This window comes from Idiotropiscis lumnitzeri, chromosome 7, assembly GCF_059441095.1.
Source record: "Idiotropiscis lumnitzeri isolate Australia: NSW breed Sydney's pygmy pipehorse chromosome 7, RoL_Ilum_1.0, whole genome shotgun sequence".
NCBI lineage: Eukaryota > Metazoa > Chordata > Actinopteri > Syngnathiformes > Syngnathidae > Idiotropiscis > Idiotropiscis lumnitzeri.
In genome coordinates, this window is record NC_142397.1 from 6,914,013 (window position 1) to 6,928,385 (window position 14,373).

Consider the following 14,373-nt stretch of genomic DNA (forward strand, 5'->3'; position numbering starts at 1 on the left):
TTAAAGGAATGCGTTGGCCGGGAGTCGAACCCGGGTCAACTGCTTGGAAGGCAGCTATGCTAACCGCTATACCACCAACGCTACAGGAATGCTTACCTTGACAAACGGTGGACGTGATTCAAAATATCAGGTTGTCATAAAAATTGTACAGGTTGCTCTTAATTTGAATTCAGAGGACTGAGCAAATGTTACTCGCGTACATTTTGTCATAATGCTCTACAACAAGATGACTCTGGTGGGACTCGAACCCACAACCTTTGAATTGCATTGAGTATCAATTGCTAGAAGTCCAATGCGCTATCCGTTGCTCACCACTATACCACCAACGCTGAGCATGTGATTTAAGGCTGAAGTGATTCAAATGTCAAGTTATAGCTAAGGAGACAACTGGAGAGGTGCCACTCAAGTTTCGAGAATGCAGTGGATTTAAGTAAATGTTACTCACGTAATTTTGTCAAGGTGCTCGACAACTATAAGATGAGACTCGAACCCACAATCTTAGAACGAGTTTGACTGCTACTGGCTAGAAGTCCTACACACCAACCATTGTGCCACTGAGCCCCACATAAAGCGGCTCATATATCTCTTCATTCTTGACGACCAATATCCACAAAGATTAGTAAATAGAAATGTGGGGAGGTCTACTCTGAATTAAATGCGATGGCTGGAAATCGAACCCAGGTCAACTGCTTGGAAGGCAGCTATGCTAACCACTATACCACCAACGCTACAGGAAGCCTCCTCTTGACAAACAGTTGATTCGAAATATCAGGTTGTCTCATTGAGGTTGCTCTGAAATTTCCAGAAAGCAGTGGAATTAGCAAATGTTACTCATGTACATTTTGTCAAAATGCTCTTCAAAAACAAGACTCCGGCGGGACTCGAACCCGCAACCTTTGAATTGCTTAGAGTGCCACTGGCTAGAAGTCCAATGCGCTATCCGTTGCGCCAACACAGAGCCCATAATCCACTTAGTCACTCTTCATACTAGCTATCCAATATTCACGCGCATGCTCAAAAAAATGCAATAAGATCTAAGTTTAAAGAACTGAGGTCGAAGCAGTGCTCTGGCCAGGAATTGAACTTGGATCAACCGCTTGGAAGGTAGCTATGGTAACCACTCCACCACCATCGCCGGACGCGAGACGTTCTTGACCAAGGGTTGAATTGATTCAAAAGTCAGGTTATAGGCAAGAGGTTCCTCTCAAGTTTGCAGAATGGAGTGGATTTGAGCAAATGTTACCCATGGACATTTTGTCAATATGCTCTACAACATAAATACTCGTGTGGGACTCCAACCCACCACCTTTAAGGTACTATGCGCATTAACGGACAGAAATTCAATGCATATTTCATTGTGCCACAGAGGCGAAGGTAATGCGCAGTTATCATTCGCCATTTTAGTTTGCAAATAGAAACCTGGGGTGATTGGAGCTTAAAGTACGCTGGCCAGGAAACGAACCCAGATCAACTGCTTGGAAGGCAGCTATGCTGACCACTCTACCACCAATACAGTAGGAACAGGTCACGTGACCAAAGGTTGAATTGATTCTAAAGTCAGGTTCGGGGGACTGGTTGAACAAGTTGTCAGAATGTAGTGGATTTGAACAAATGTTACCTTTTTTTACTGTTACCTATTGTACATTATGTTGCAGGTGAGACATATCGTCCGTAATGCACAACGATGATTCTCCGCGATGCGCACCATCCAAGACCACCGCCAAGGTTCATCGAGGAGGAGTTTATCCTAAATCGATGCAGACTCGCGGCAACTTCATGAATTGGCTGTAAGCGTTAGTGGACGCCCACGTAGTGGACCGCACGAGTGACAACAGGCATCCGTGACACCAAGTCGTTGGTAAGACGCTAATTTTGTTGCACTACCATCTGTTGAACTGCTGCCCTGAACAGCGCTGTTAATTTTAACACCGTCAAAGAACGTACTGTTGATACCCGTGTGCGGGTGGGAGGTGTAAACATTCATGCCTGGTTGCCAACTCACACGTAGCAAAAGATTAGCGTCGCCAAATGTCCGAAATATAACCAGTTGAGGTTCGGGTGAGCATTCATGCTCTAGTCCGCTTCAGCTGGTTTAAGTGGATAATCGACCGGCACGTTCTTTTTGATTTTGTGGAGGTGATCATGTAAGCTCACATTTGATTTCAGTAAATCCAAACTATTAAAGGATTTTATACGATTGACTACAAGTTACATGTATTCAGTTTAATGCAATAAAGATATTTACTGATTGTGCTTTAATTCAATGTACAATAAAAGGTCAGGGCAGGCTGTGTGAAGTGCATAGGTGGCAGATGTTTTGAGCAGGACGAGCCGCACGTCTGAGAACTGGGTGAGCTGACGTGGAAAAGTTCCAGACATCAAGGACATCCAGGTGCTGTTGTGTGAGATGGTCAGACGGTCGGCCGTGAGAGCGAAATAACAGATCCAGTGGCTCATGGGCAGTTGAGCGCACGAACAAATGCCTTGGCGCGCGCACATGGGAAGAGCCCACACGTCATCCTGCGGGCAGAAGACGTCCACTAAGAGAAAGCTAAAGTTAACTGCAGATGACACATAGCCAATAGTAGAATAGTAGGATATCTTTGCTTTGTTTGCTGAAATGTATAAATGATCCTGGGCAACTCGGGGGGGCGTCGTCCTCTGTTGGGTACAGGGACGCGCAGAGCTGTAATGGTAGGAACCGAGCCCCAGGCTTTGTATTAGATCTCCTGTTAGGAATAAATCCGCTCCCGTGGGAAGTTGCCGGCTTCCTGGTCATCTTTCTCTCAAAAACGAGCGCGCATAATTGTTGGATGAATGTAGGTCGTGTTTGGTTAACCATTAATGGAGTCAGATAATTAATTCAAACTATTTTGGTAAACCTTTGGTACATTTAAAGTTAGAAATTCCAACACTATGGTGCACAACTCTTTTATACATTCACAGGTTGAAGTGGACAAGAGTATTAATGTGTATTTGCGTGTTTTAGATTCCTCCCTCGTCCATCAAAGATGACTCAAGGAGGAGGAAAACATCTAAAACATGCAGGATTGCGCCCCTTGAGCACCCGAGTCTGAGATCTGTGGTATGAATAGATTTTTCCCTCGTGTGGTGGGTTTGAGGGCGGCAGCAAAAATCCAAGGAGAATGCGTTTATTTCTTCTAACATTTTTGCGGATGGTTTTACGAGGACAAAGTGAGGCTTTATCCTGGCGAAGTAGGCGAAGAATGAGAGAAACGGAATACCCTCCTGGCCGCAGCCTCCTAATTGGCCTCATTACTGCGTAACTTCCTGGTCAATGCGCGCCTGTCTGACCTCGGCCTTTGAAATGTAGAAGCGCGGCGTCTCGGGGTTGGCGCTCGAGAAACAAGCCGGCTCTCTGTGCGAGCGAGTGTTTTTTTTTTCGTGTGTACGTGAATGAGCGTTGTGCGGTGGGCCCATTGGTGCGATTGTGTGTCGACATGCTGGCGTTTGAGGGAGTTAGTGGTGATCCATTTGACGTCAGTCTGCTACACTTGCATTGGATCTATGTCAAAGTTCGGTTGATGGGGCTGAAGACTGGATTAGACAAGACAAGCGGCAGTAGTGCCCATCAATCACTTTTACAGATAAACACGAGTCCATCTATTGTAACACTCCAGACATGAGTGTCGGTGTGAGTATTCAGTTGCATGACTCCGCTCTCCTCTGTGCACCAATCAGTTATCAGCACAAGGTTACACTCAGCAGCTGTGGCAGTGTTTACGTGCTATTTTCCTGAGTGCACAAAAGACCCTTAGGGTAGTTCATCACCCAAACGGTCCAAATCGGCGACTGTGGCACTCCATTGCATTGTAGACATTGCATTTGAAATGCGGCGATTTGTAGAATGTAGTTCAGGGCTGAACAATTTATCACTTTCTAATTGCTATCTATCACAAATATATTGTCTTTGCTCCTCACTTGTTTGGTCGAATTTTGTAAAGTTGTCATTGTAAACGCTTTGACTTGTGAGCAAAAGTTTGAGTACCAGATGGTGGAAGAGAACTGATACACGAAGATTGTTTGTTTGGAATTTACATATTCAGTCCTGAGGAATAATTGGTTGCATTGCTGGAGAAATTCAAACAAACAAACTGTGAAGTACTAAAAGCGTTATGTCAGAAGTTGCCTGGTGGTGTGGTGGTTAGCTACGCTCCCTTCCAAAAGTAGATTTGGGTTTGATTCCTGGCCAGTGCATTCAGGTGACTGTTTTTTTTTCTTCTAATAGATTCAATTGAATTTTGGGCATTGAAACGGACATTAATAAAAGCATCCAAGAAAAAAAAAAAATTCAGATTAAAAATTTATTTTATCTGTAATAGTGGATCTATAAGTTGTTGTTGAATCACCTTTGCAACAGCTACAGTTACATTTTGTCTCAGGACATCTTTCTGTAATTTTGTTATTGGATTAGTTTAAATGTCAGAAGGGGGACAGAAATGGACCCAGCTATGGATACAACCAATCTCCACGCTGAACATAGCGTCATCCATATGAGATGACTCATGCAAAACACGCCACCTGCATGACTGAATGTCACTTGAGAGTCGACATTCTAATATCTGGAATAGATGCTGTCATATTTGATTGAAAGTGGAATGTTGTTGCTAGCTTGGTCTTGCTGCTCTGCTGGCTGAGTTGAAGTTAGCTGAGGCTCATGTGAGTGAAAAAAATGTGATGAGTTAAAGAAGTGTTGTCATCAGAGTATTAGTCTGACACTCAAGGGTCTGTAGAGAGAACAATGCGACCCCGTTTTTTTCTTTTTTGAACACCCAACTCTTTTGTAACATGATGGAATTCAGCTGACTCAATGTGGGTTGGAGACATACTGTTTTACACCAATTTGGTTGATTTTATTTCTAACACATAACTAATATCTTTCCATGCAAACAATACTGGCACATTTGTCATTGCGCTAAACCCGCGACGACAGCGGACTATCCGTATTTATTTATTTATTTTCAGGCTAGACGTGACATACTGTAGCTAGCTAGCTAGCTAGCTAGCTAACTGTATGCCGCAATTGTGCACATTTGTCCCTGGAATAAAGCTCATTTCTATTTCTAGTATTTCCTGTAGTGATAGGTCCATAAGCTTTTTACAGGTACATAGACTTTTGACAAGACTTTATTCTTGGAATATTTTTTCCGTTTTATATCTGACTTTGTTCGCGTGAAATTATAACTTTGTTTTCTATGACGTGATATTTGTAAAATTATTACTTTTTTGTTATCGAAAATACTACGAGATTGTTTTTGTAAACTTGACTGCATTATTCTCAAATTTTAACTTTTTCTTGGAAAATTAAATATCATGCGTGTTCATTTAAGAGAATGGCCTCAAATCTCATTTCTCAAACATTGCAACTTGATTATCGTGCCATTCTTCTGTAAAATGACACAATTTCCTTGTATTAACTTCATTATCGTAAAATTATGAATTAATCATTATAAAATATGAACACTTTCTCTTTCTGTTACGACTTTAGTTATAACTCCTGTAACTTCCCATTTTCGTGAAAGACGTGATAGTGGAGAATTGAGGAAATCAGGACAGATGAGGCGGTAAAAAGAAAATGACTAGAAAAAGTCATGAATTGACTTTCATTTAAGTGCCATCGGGTTGCGTTTCTGCGCGAAATATTTGTGATTAAAAAAGACTTGAGTTCAGATTGTGAGTAACTCATTAGTGACGTCATGGTATGTTTTTAAAAGTTTAAAGGGATTACTTTGGCCTCAATTTATCAACAGAACAGAGCGTTTTACTTGAACATGTACATGCACACACACGCGCACACACACACTGATAAGAGCTAATGAAAACACACTTTAAGCCCACGACACAACATGACGCACGCACTTGAATGACCACAGATGTGTTGTGTTGTGATGCAAATGAACTTTGACTGTGACTGCGTGGGTGTGCGTGGCGTGTGTGTGATCAATGTCAGTTCACAAATGTGTGTTTTAGCGATTCCATGCAAGAGATAAGCCACTGACTAGGAGGTATTCGTGTGGGAGTCGTCTCCAGTAAACTGAATTTCTTCTTTGCTTTATTCCCGTATCATTCGGACGACAGTGTGTTCTCAGATTTTTGCTTGGAAACAAACGTTTTTTTGTAAATTCATGAAGTTATTTAACTTAAAATTACGACTTTGTATTATTTGTAATAATACCACTTTGTTCATGCAGTAAAAATGTCTTTATTATTTTTATTTTATTTTATTTATTATTTTGTTAAGATCATGACTAATTTTAGTCAATATTTATTCGCATGGTTGGGCCCTACTCGTTTTCTCTATTTATACATCTTTGCTCTTGTAACATTTGTACTTAATTTAAAAAAAAAAAAAAATCTTTTAGGACTTTTCACTCAGCTTTACTTACCTTTACATCATGGATGCATTGTTCTTAAACTATGACTTTTAGCTCGAAACCTTTCACTTTATTAGCATTGTAGTGTCATTTCATTCTAATGAAAAAAAATGTTCTTTGATGCAACTTTTAAGTCTTTCATATAAAAATGTACAAGTACAATTACATTATATCCAAAGTCCAAACTACTACTATCGTAAAGCCCTAAAATTCAAAGTGTAGTGTTAGATCACATGTTGATTTTATTTTTTCAAATCCATTGTGGTGGCGTATATCGGTAAAAAAAATCTAATCGTATATCTAATCCCATGACAGAAGACACACAAGCGACGCGGGTCAGTTCAAGTGCGGCTATGTGTATAAATCTCACGGTTTGAAGTGACTTATCCTCGAGCTAAGTGCCAACAACTGCTGGTGTGTGATGATTTACAAGATGAAAAGATGGCATCTGATATGAGAGCTCCCTCATCATATCACCTTGCATCATTCAGCGTGGGAATCATCTCACAAGTGTTATCTCCGTGCCACAAATATGTCCACTCCGCTATCAAGTGTCACATGCTGGCAACACACATTCAACGTACCAAAATTACACTCACCCACACAGCATGTTCCCCAGCTGCAGCGCAGGGTCACATGGTTTGCTCCCAGTGACCCGCGTCTTGTGTCACTCGCGAGTCTCGTGTTAGGTTACACTCAAACATCTGCCGCATTGTTGACACTTGCGTCGTCTCGGCTTTGCATCTCACTCGAACTTGATTCAGTGATATAACGACGTGTCTCAACACGCGCCAAGATAACTGTAAAAACTGGGTCAACGCCAATAAGTGACGTAATAAAATACTGTAGCATAAATGTTTGATACAAGTGCTGTATGGTGGTACGGTTAGTAGCACGTTGGGATAGTGAAAAATTCTTCAAAAAAAGAAGCTTCAACTTTTTTCAAGGGGAAATCCATTTTCTTTTTCAATAATAGGTTGACTGTGCCAGAACTTGCCAAAACAAGTTAACTCTGATTCATGTTGCATTCGTGGAAAATAAACGAAACAGAATTAATTACTCACTCTCAGGGTTCTGCCATGTTGAGGGATTTTGTCCTCTGGAAGCGGTGTCAAAACTACAGTAGTGTTTTTTTGCCTGCTAATAAAAAAACGCCTGAATAAGCATGGCTATTAAAAAATGATCAGCAGGAACGGCATCGAATGGTATATCAATTTTCAACTATTAAACGGCCCAAGGAGTCCACCAGCTGTTGCAACCTAGCGGGCACTTGCCGCTAGCATCTTGCTAGCAAGCCACGCACCATTAATGCTAGCGAGTTGGCACTGTAATTCTATGACGCTTACATAATTAGCATTTGCACATGATTTCGGGAGGGTCTAGATTTGCGGATCTGCGATATGCAGCTTTTCAATGCTGAATATTTCCCAACTCCATCTGGTTTAGTTACTAGATAAAAAGGGCTGTGGTTGGTTGTCACATCTTTGAAAATGTATACTCTCACAAGACTGAAAATACCTAAAAGTGGTTATTCACAAAAATGTAAGTAATGTATTAGAGCTGGGCAGTCCGTCTCATTTTTAGGAATGAGGCCGGAGAGTCGAGGCCGGAAGGCGGGGGACTGACTTTCAAAAAAGGGTCAAGTGCCCAGCTCTGGACATAGATTTAAGTAAAATATATCTGATAAAGAAGAGAAAAAAGTTTAGACAAGTTTAATTCCTCTTTAATACCACTGGCAGATGAAGTTTAATGCCAAATTAAACACGAAAGACAATTACTGTTCAAAACAGCAACATACTGTAGGCGAATATGAAATAATAAGGGGCATTTTTTTTTCTGTTAAAAAGAAGATATGTTGTGTAGAAATCCCCTACTTTGTGTTGATTTCGTGGAACAAACAGATTCAAAGGCTCATTATTGTGCTGCGAGGAAGTGTTGTCATTGGATCCTTTGTGCCCTCTAATTTAAGCTAGTCATCGTGACCTCAATGTCTAAATAGCGTGTAACCACTAACATTAACACAATTATCTCTTTGGTGGTGTGCCAAAACGTCATACTAATGTAATATGATGGAGTCTAATGAAAGCGCAGCTTTGCATCAGTCAATTATGTTCTTATTATTTCTTTTTTTACTGTATATAAAAAGCTCTTGGGCAATTCAAAGATGGCTGGGGAAAAAATAATAGCACTAGTGATACATGAAGCATCTTTGAATTAAATGTTCAAACTGTCAAACTGGCATAGCTTAATTTCTTCCGTGAAAAAAATTGTGTTTTTAAACGGGGAAAGCGGCGTAATATTGAACTTCATCATTAAAATATGGTAATAACTATTAAATAAAATGTCAATAATTCAGCAGGTTTATGCATTCTGATTAATTCGGTGTGACCCATTTTAGTGACACACCAAGACTACTGAAAGAGCCACAGCAACGAGATTAAAGAATGTCTAAAAGTTTTGTTAGATTGTCTGTCTACCTGTGTTGCTGCCCGACTCTTGTTCAAATAGCTCTTACTTAAACGGTTATCACATCGTCACTTGGAGAGCTAAATATTTTTTGAGGTGGTACTTGGTGTAAAAAGCTGAAGTGAAAGAAAGGAAATGTCGGAGCAATTACAATGAACACACACACTTATACACGCGATTATACACACACATTCACACAAACACACACATTCCAGTGCATTTTGTGAATGGCCGCCATTGATGCGGCTCTGTTTGAGGCCGCCTCCCTGCGTGAGTGTCGTGCTGAGCAGGTAAGTGATTGCAGGTAAACCAATACAACCCCCACCTCCTGTGTGCACACGCACATACACACACACACACACACACACACACCCACACGCGCCGCTATTGCATTGTTGCTTACTTCCTGGGCCCCTGTGCACTACCTGCCGGCACATTCCTGCCCAGCTATGTCAAAATCTTTGTGTTGGCGCTTCTTTTGTGGCACTCTTTCCACCGTGTCACTCTTTATGTTCCCTTGTTCCTCTTTCCTTTCCTGACATGTGTTATCTGTTACCTTGCGTACTCTGCACCTCAGTGTGACCCCCACTCAGGGCACGGCAACACGTTACATGGCTGTTATAGCGAGCTCTAGTTTAAAGTCTGAGGGCAGGTTAAGCTGTCTTGTTGTCCTGACAACAGTGAAAAGGCAAACAAACGCAAACGACGTGCTTTTGTGTCCATGTACTTTCTGTATTCAGTGGGCTGTGAAATATGAGGAAATATGACATAATTACACTCAACTGAAGTGCTCTCATATTCTAATGAAACATTCCCTGAAAACACACACACACAACTAATGATTCATATACACTGCTGGAACACTCTCACGCCAGGGTTATAATTAATGAATAAAAAAATAAATAAATAAATGAAATAAAAAAATAATAAGTATATATATATATAATTAATTGCAAAAGATTTTCAACATATGGTATATTTCAATAATTTAGTATTTTAATTTGGCTTTGCAAAGTGCGCAAATTGTAATCATTTTTTGATATCTCCAATGAGCCATCTAGCAAGTTTTTGAAGTCAAACTAAGTAAAAGTCTTCCTATCTATATCTATCTTGTCATTGTCTCTCACACACATACACACACACGAGTATTTACTTATTTTTTTATTTAAATAGCAGTGAACTTAAGAGTTTTTGCCATTGGATGTACTTGTGACGTTATGTGTATTGGGGTGGTTGCTTTGAGAACATTGTCAGACACTAATATAAAAGATGAAAATGAAAGTTTGAGGTTATTTAGTTCTTTTCATGTAATCTAGCGGCCAGTACGTTTAAAACCTTAACTCATGTGATACTCGTTGCCCACTTTGTGCGTCTAGTAGCCGAACCATATGTCGCAGATACACAAGACAGCTTTATTAGTCGTTAATGGCTTCCATTCATGCTGCTGGAGGCATGAAAATGTATTTTACACACATCTGTAACTCAATAAGCCAGATTCCAGTCATCATGGAAAAAAGGTCCCATTCAATATGCGGCAGTGTTGACGCCATAATATCATTAGAGTCATGTGACATCCACTTTGGAGAATGATTGGTCACACCTAAAAGTGAAGCCAGGTCTTAAAAGTTTAGTGATTCTCAAGTCTCAGACAGGCAATAGTGTCCAAACGAGTACAAGTGTGTTTGGGGGGGGGACACAGTCAGACATAAATTATTTGAGCTTGCGGGCTTCCTGACTCCTGAATAAAGAGAGAGAGATTTACAACAAAGGGACAGAATCTGTCACTCCATCAGTCCTCTCCTCTTACATTATCAGTTACCCCCCCACCCTCCTCCAGCAAAGTGTTTCAGCAAGGAGGGGGAAGTCAAGTAAAATTTTACAGTAGATTATTTTGTCTCACTGCTTAGCCCAAGGGTGTCAAATGCATTTTTTCAGGGGGCGTTAGGTAGTTATGTTTACCCTCAGACGGTTGTTATGACTGTGAAAGCTTCGAAGAGTGGTGCCTTCACATGGAATCTGAATTCCTCCGTAACTACGCTCATAACAAAAACAATAGTGCTCTTTATATCTAAATATGCCCCATTTTTTCATGAAATTGCAGTGATATCAGTCGTTTTTTTTAGAGACGATAAAGAAAATATGCCAGTAATTATTGTTTGATTTTTGTGATGCGTTTTGCTGCACCGTTTTTATTCAACTAATCTTTGGTTTATGACACAGCAACATTGATTCTATTTGTTAGCCTGTGTATGGCGTTTCACATTGTGCGTTAGCATTGAGCTAAACAAAATTTCCAACGGGAACGCGACATCTTTGTTATAAATGCACGTGTATTATGTTTAGTTTGTTAGTAAACTTCACCTGAGGTGCCAATAAACAGCTTGAAGGCTCTTTTTGAAGAACTGTTCACCATCTGCCAAACTGCAAACCCATTTCGCATGAAACATAAAGTAAAAAAAAAAAAAATGTTTTAGTGGGCCACATAAAATGATGCGGCAACTGCATCTTGAGTTTGAGATCACTCTTTTAGCTTTGATCTTCTTCCGCTACCCCAACCTGACCTAACGCTATTCCCCCAAGACCCATGCAGCACCACATCCGTCTCTCGTCTTCTCCTCAAGAGTGGGGGGCATAAGCGCCTGCCTGGCTGGGTGGTCCCCTCCGAACCATACTCCCCCTCCTTCACCAGGGTCAGAGGTGAACCCCGACAGTGTGTGGGAAAGGTGCAGTGCGGTGCGCGGCGCAAAGGAGGAGGAGAAGGAAGGAGCTGGTGGAGTAGGGGATGGGGGGGGGGGCTGGCGTCGCTTCCTCCGCTAATGCAGCGCCGCGGCTCTTTAATGGTGCTGAGGGGTCAACAGGACAGAGAAACACAGGCGTGTTGCTGCACGATGTCGCTTGCACTTTTGATTTATTGGCCCAATTTCTTCTCCAAACGGGCCTTTGTTTGGATGACGCAAAGGCGCGGAAGACTGACTTAAGTGAGGGGAGGCGCTTGACTGCAGGGTGATGCTCAGTTTGGAAATTGAATGTGGAAAGTGAAGCCTCTGGAGTTGAACATATGAGTTGTCCTCATTTTGAAATTGTTCACAGCTTGGTGGAATGGGACTGCAGCCTGAGTCTGAAGCTTGGAGTTCGAAAAAAAATATATAAAAAAAAAAAGTATGCCTGTTTGGTTCATTGAAAACTCTAAAGACACTTTTTTATTGAACCGGTTCCACTCTGAAATTGCCTGGCTGGCATTTCCATTATACCTTCTAGAAATGTTTTGTCTCCTTATGGAACATCAGTATTGCAAACTAAACTTGAAACCCAAATCATTGTTTGCAAAAACGCAATGATCAAACTGTCCCCGGAGAGATATTAAAAACTCAAAACTATTTTTGTGGTTGGTGAATGAACGTCACAGTCTGCGCTCTCAAGGACATCATTTTTTGTCAATGACATTCACGCGGTGGAAAAAAAAAGAAAAAAAGATCCACATTGGAATACAATGTGCTGACAGGAAATTAAAGCCTTGCGCGGCTCCGTCTTTTACTTTTAATCTGTTAATTCATTCTGGCTCTCTTTGGGAGTCTTAAAAAAAAAATTACAAAATAACTTGGGGATCATAAGAAAAGACAAGCAGCTGCTCCGAGTTTAAAAAGCATCCCAGTGTGAGCATGTGTACTTAACAGTGCGCATACAATTACACACATAAAAGTATGCAGTAAACATACTTATTGTTATGAGCAAACATGCCCTCATTCACAATGCCGCCTGTGTGCTGACAGATTTGTGCGTGTCACCGCACGGCCACGCCTCCTTTCCCAGCATGTGACTACAAACACATTGCGTCAACAACAAGACTGCGTGATGCTACATCATTTGCCAAAACATAAAATTATCCAGTTTTTTTTTTTTTATACCAGGATCTAGATGGTGGTGAACTGATAAAACAAAACAGCTGTCTACATGAAACACTCTCCCGGGTACGGAGTTGGATGGCAGTGTCACAATGTCTAATGGGGTGTTTCTCGTTAGACAGTGTTCATTTGCTGCGGGAACGTGTTTGGTTTTTCGTTAAAATAAAAAAGTTTACGTTAGAGGTGTTTTGCGCTGAATTTTTGTGCTTTATCATAATCGAAAAATAGGAAAAAATATTAGAAGTTTTCAATTGCGACCACGAATTGTACCTCAGCACCACATGAAGCCAGATAATGCAATAATACTCACTGGTATATACTGGTATATATTCTTTATCCTCTGCAAAGAATGATTAAGACTACTGCAGTGCTGAGAGGCTGAGAGAGGCGCTGACTCTCAATTATGTATATGTTATACTGCCACCAGGTGGCCAATGCATGACATCACAAGGAGCAGCAAAATGTTCATCGAATTGAAGCAAAAAAATATATAAAAAAAAAAAAAGTTGCTGCTGTATTGAGAAATGTTGAAGGTATTTATAGTTTAGGTTTTGCACCGGTTTCTGGTGAACAATCCATTTTTTTTGTACAATTTTCGACTAAATTCTATAATTCAAGTATCAGTGGAAACTGATTGAAACTGTTACCAACTGTGCACATGAAATTTCTTCTAAACAAATTTGTTGCCTCTTTTATTTTTGTCATTTTTCTTTTCCCAGTGGCTTTACTCGCATTGTTCTGCTACAAATTAGCCCAGCGTTACATGAGACTCACAAAACAATACAGCACTATCCTGCATTTACCTATCGTCACTGTTAGCTTTCGCAAGCGGTCACGCTTTGTCTGGAAAGTTCATGGGCGGGCGAAGTGACATCATGGAAATGTCATTTTGGAGCCGAGACGGCAGCCCCCAGGTGGCTTTTATGATTAAGAGATTATTAGCAGGGAAATGAAAGAGTTTCGCGCTCATTTCCATTGTGTGTGTGTGTGCGTGCGTATGTTTATGTGCATGAGTGTGTAAGGTAAAGGAAGTTAGGTCATCATGGTTGCCTGTCCTGACCAGTAACTCAAAGAGCTTGCCTGCAGACAAACAGCCTCACACCACCTCCATTCACTCAACCACTCCAACATTCAGACATCTAGTGAGCTCTCCCCCTTCTAAGATGTTCATTTCATTGAGTCATCCTCGATAATTAAAGTCCAAGCGTTTCATGTATGTCTGGCCCCGGCCTGTTATTTTCCAGAGTGTCTCCAGATCCGCTGAATGTTGACGAAACAAACTTGGAGATTGAACACTGTCTAATATTCAGGTTTTGGTTTTTTGTACACCTGATCCTTTGTTTGTTGCTGAAAATTCTAATTGGCTAATTTAATATAAGCTACCACTGCCAGTTAAAATGAATTGTAATCCTTCCACAGGTGGTGAGGAGACAAAGGGAGAATAGACACATCTTATTCCCATCACTTTATTAAACAAACGGTAACAAAATTGCAGAGCTGGGCACTTGACCTTTTTTCGCTGGTCAGTCCCTCGCCATCCGGACGCTGATTCATTTGGGTTCCAAATTGCCTTTGGTTTCATAAGCACTGACGGATAAGATATGTGACCT

At 41.0% G+C, this 14,373-nt stretch overlaps 3 non-coding genes across 3 annotated transcripts; all 3 read right to left on the reverse strand.

Annotated features, from left to right (window-relative positions):
- Positions 1 to 9: 9 nt before the first annotated feature.
- trnag-ucc (transfer RNA glycine (anticodon UCC)) lies at positions 10 to 81 on the reverse strand. The gene has a single exon. It is a non-coding gene; the product is annotated as a tRNA-Gly (tRNA).
- A 575-nt stretch (positions 82 to 656) lies between these two features.
- Positions 657 to 728, reverse strand: trnag-ucc (transfer RNA glycine (anticodon UCC)). Its single transcript has one exon. It is a non-coding gene; the product is annotated as a tRNA-Gly (tRNA).
- Positions 729 to 866: 138 nt separating this feature from the next.
- Positions 867 to 961, reverse strand: trnar-ucu (transfer RNA arginine (anticodon UCU)). The gene is given in 2 exon segments: positions 867 to 902; positions 922 to 961. It is a non-coding gene; the product is annotated as a tRNA-Arg (tRNA).
- Positions 962 to 14,373: the final 13,412 nt, after the last annotated feature.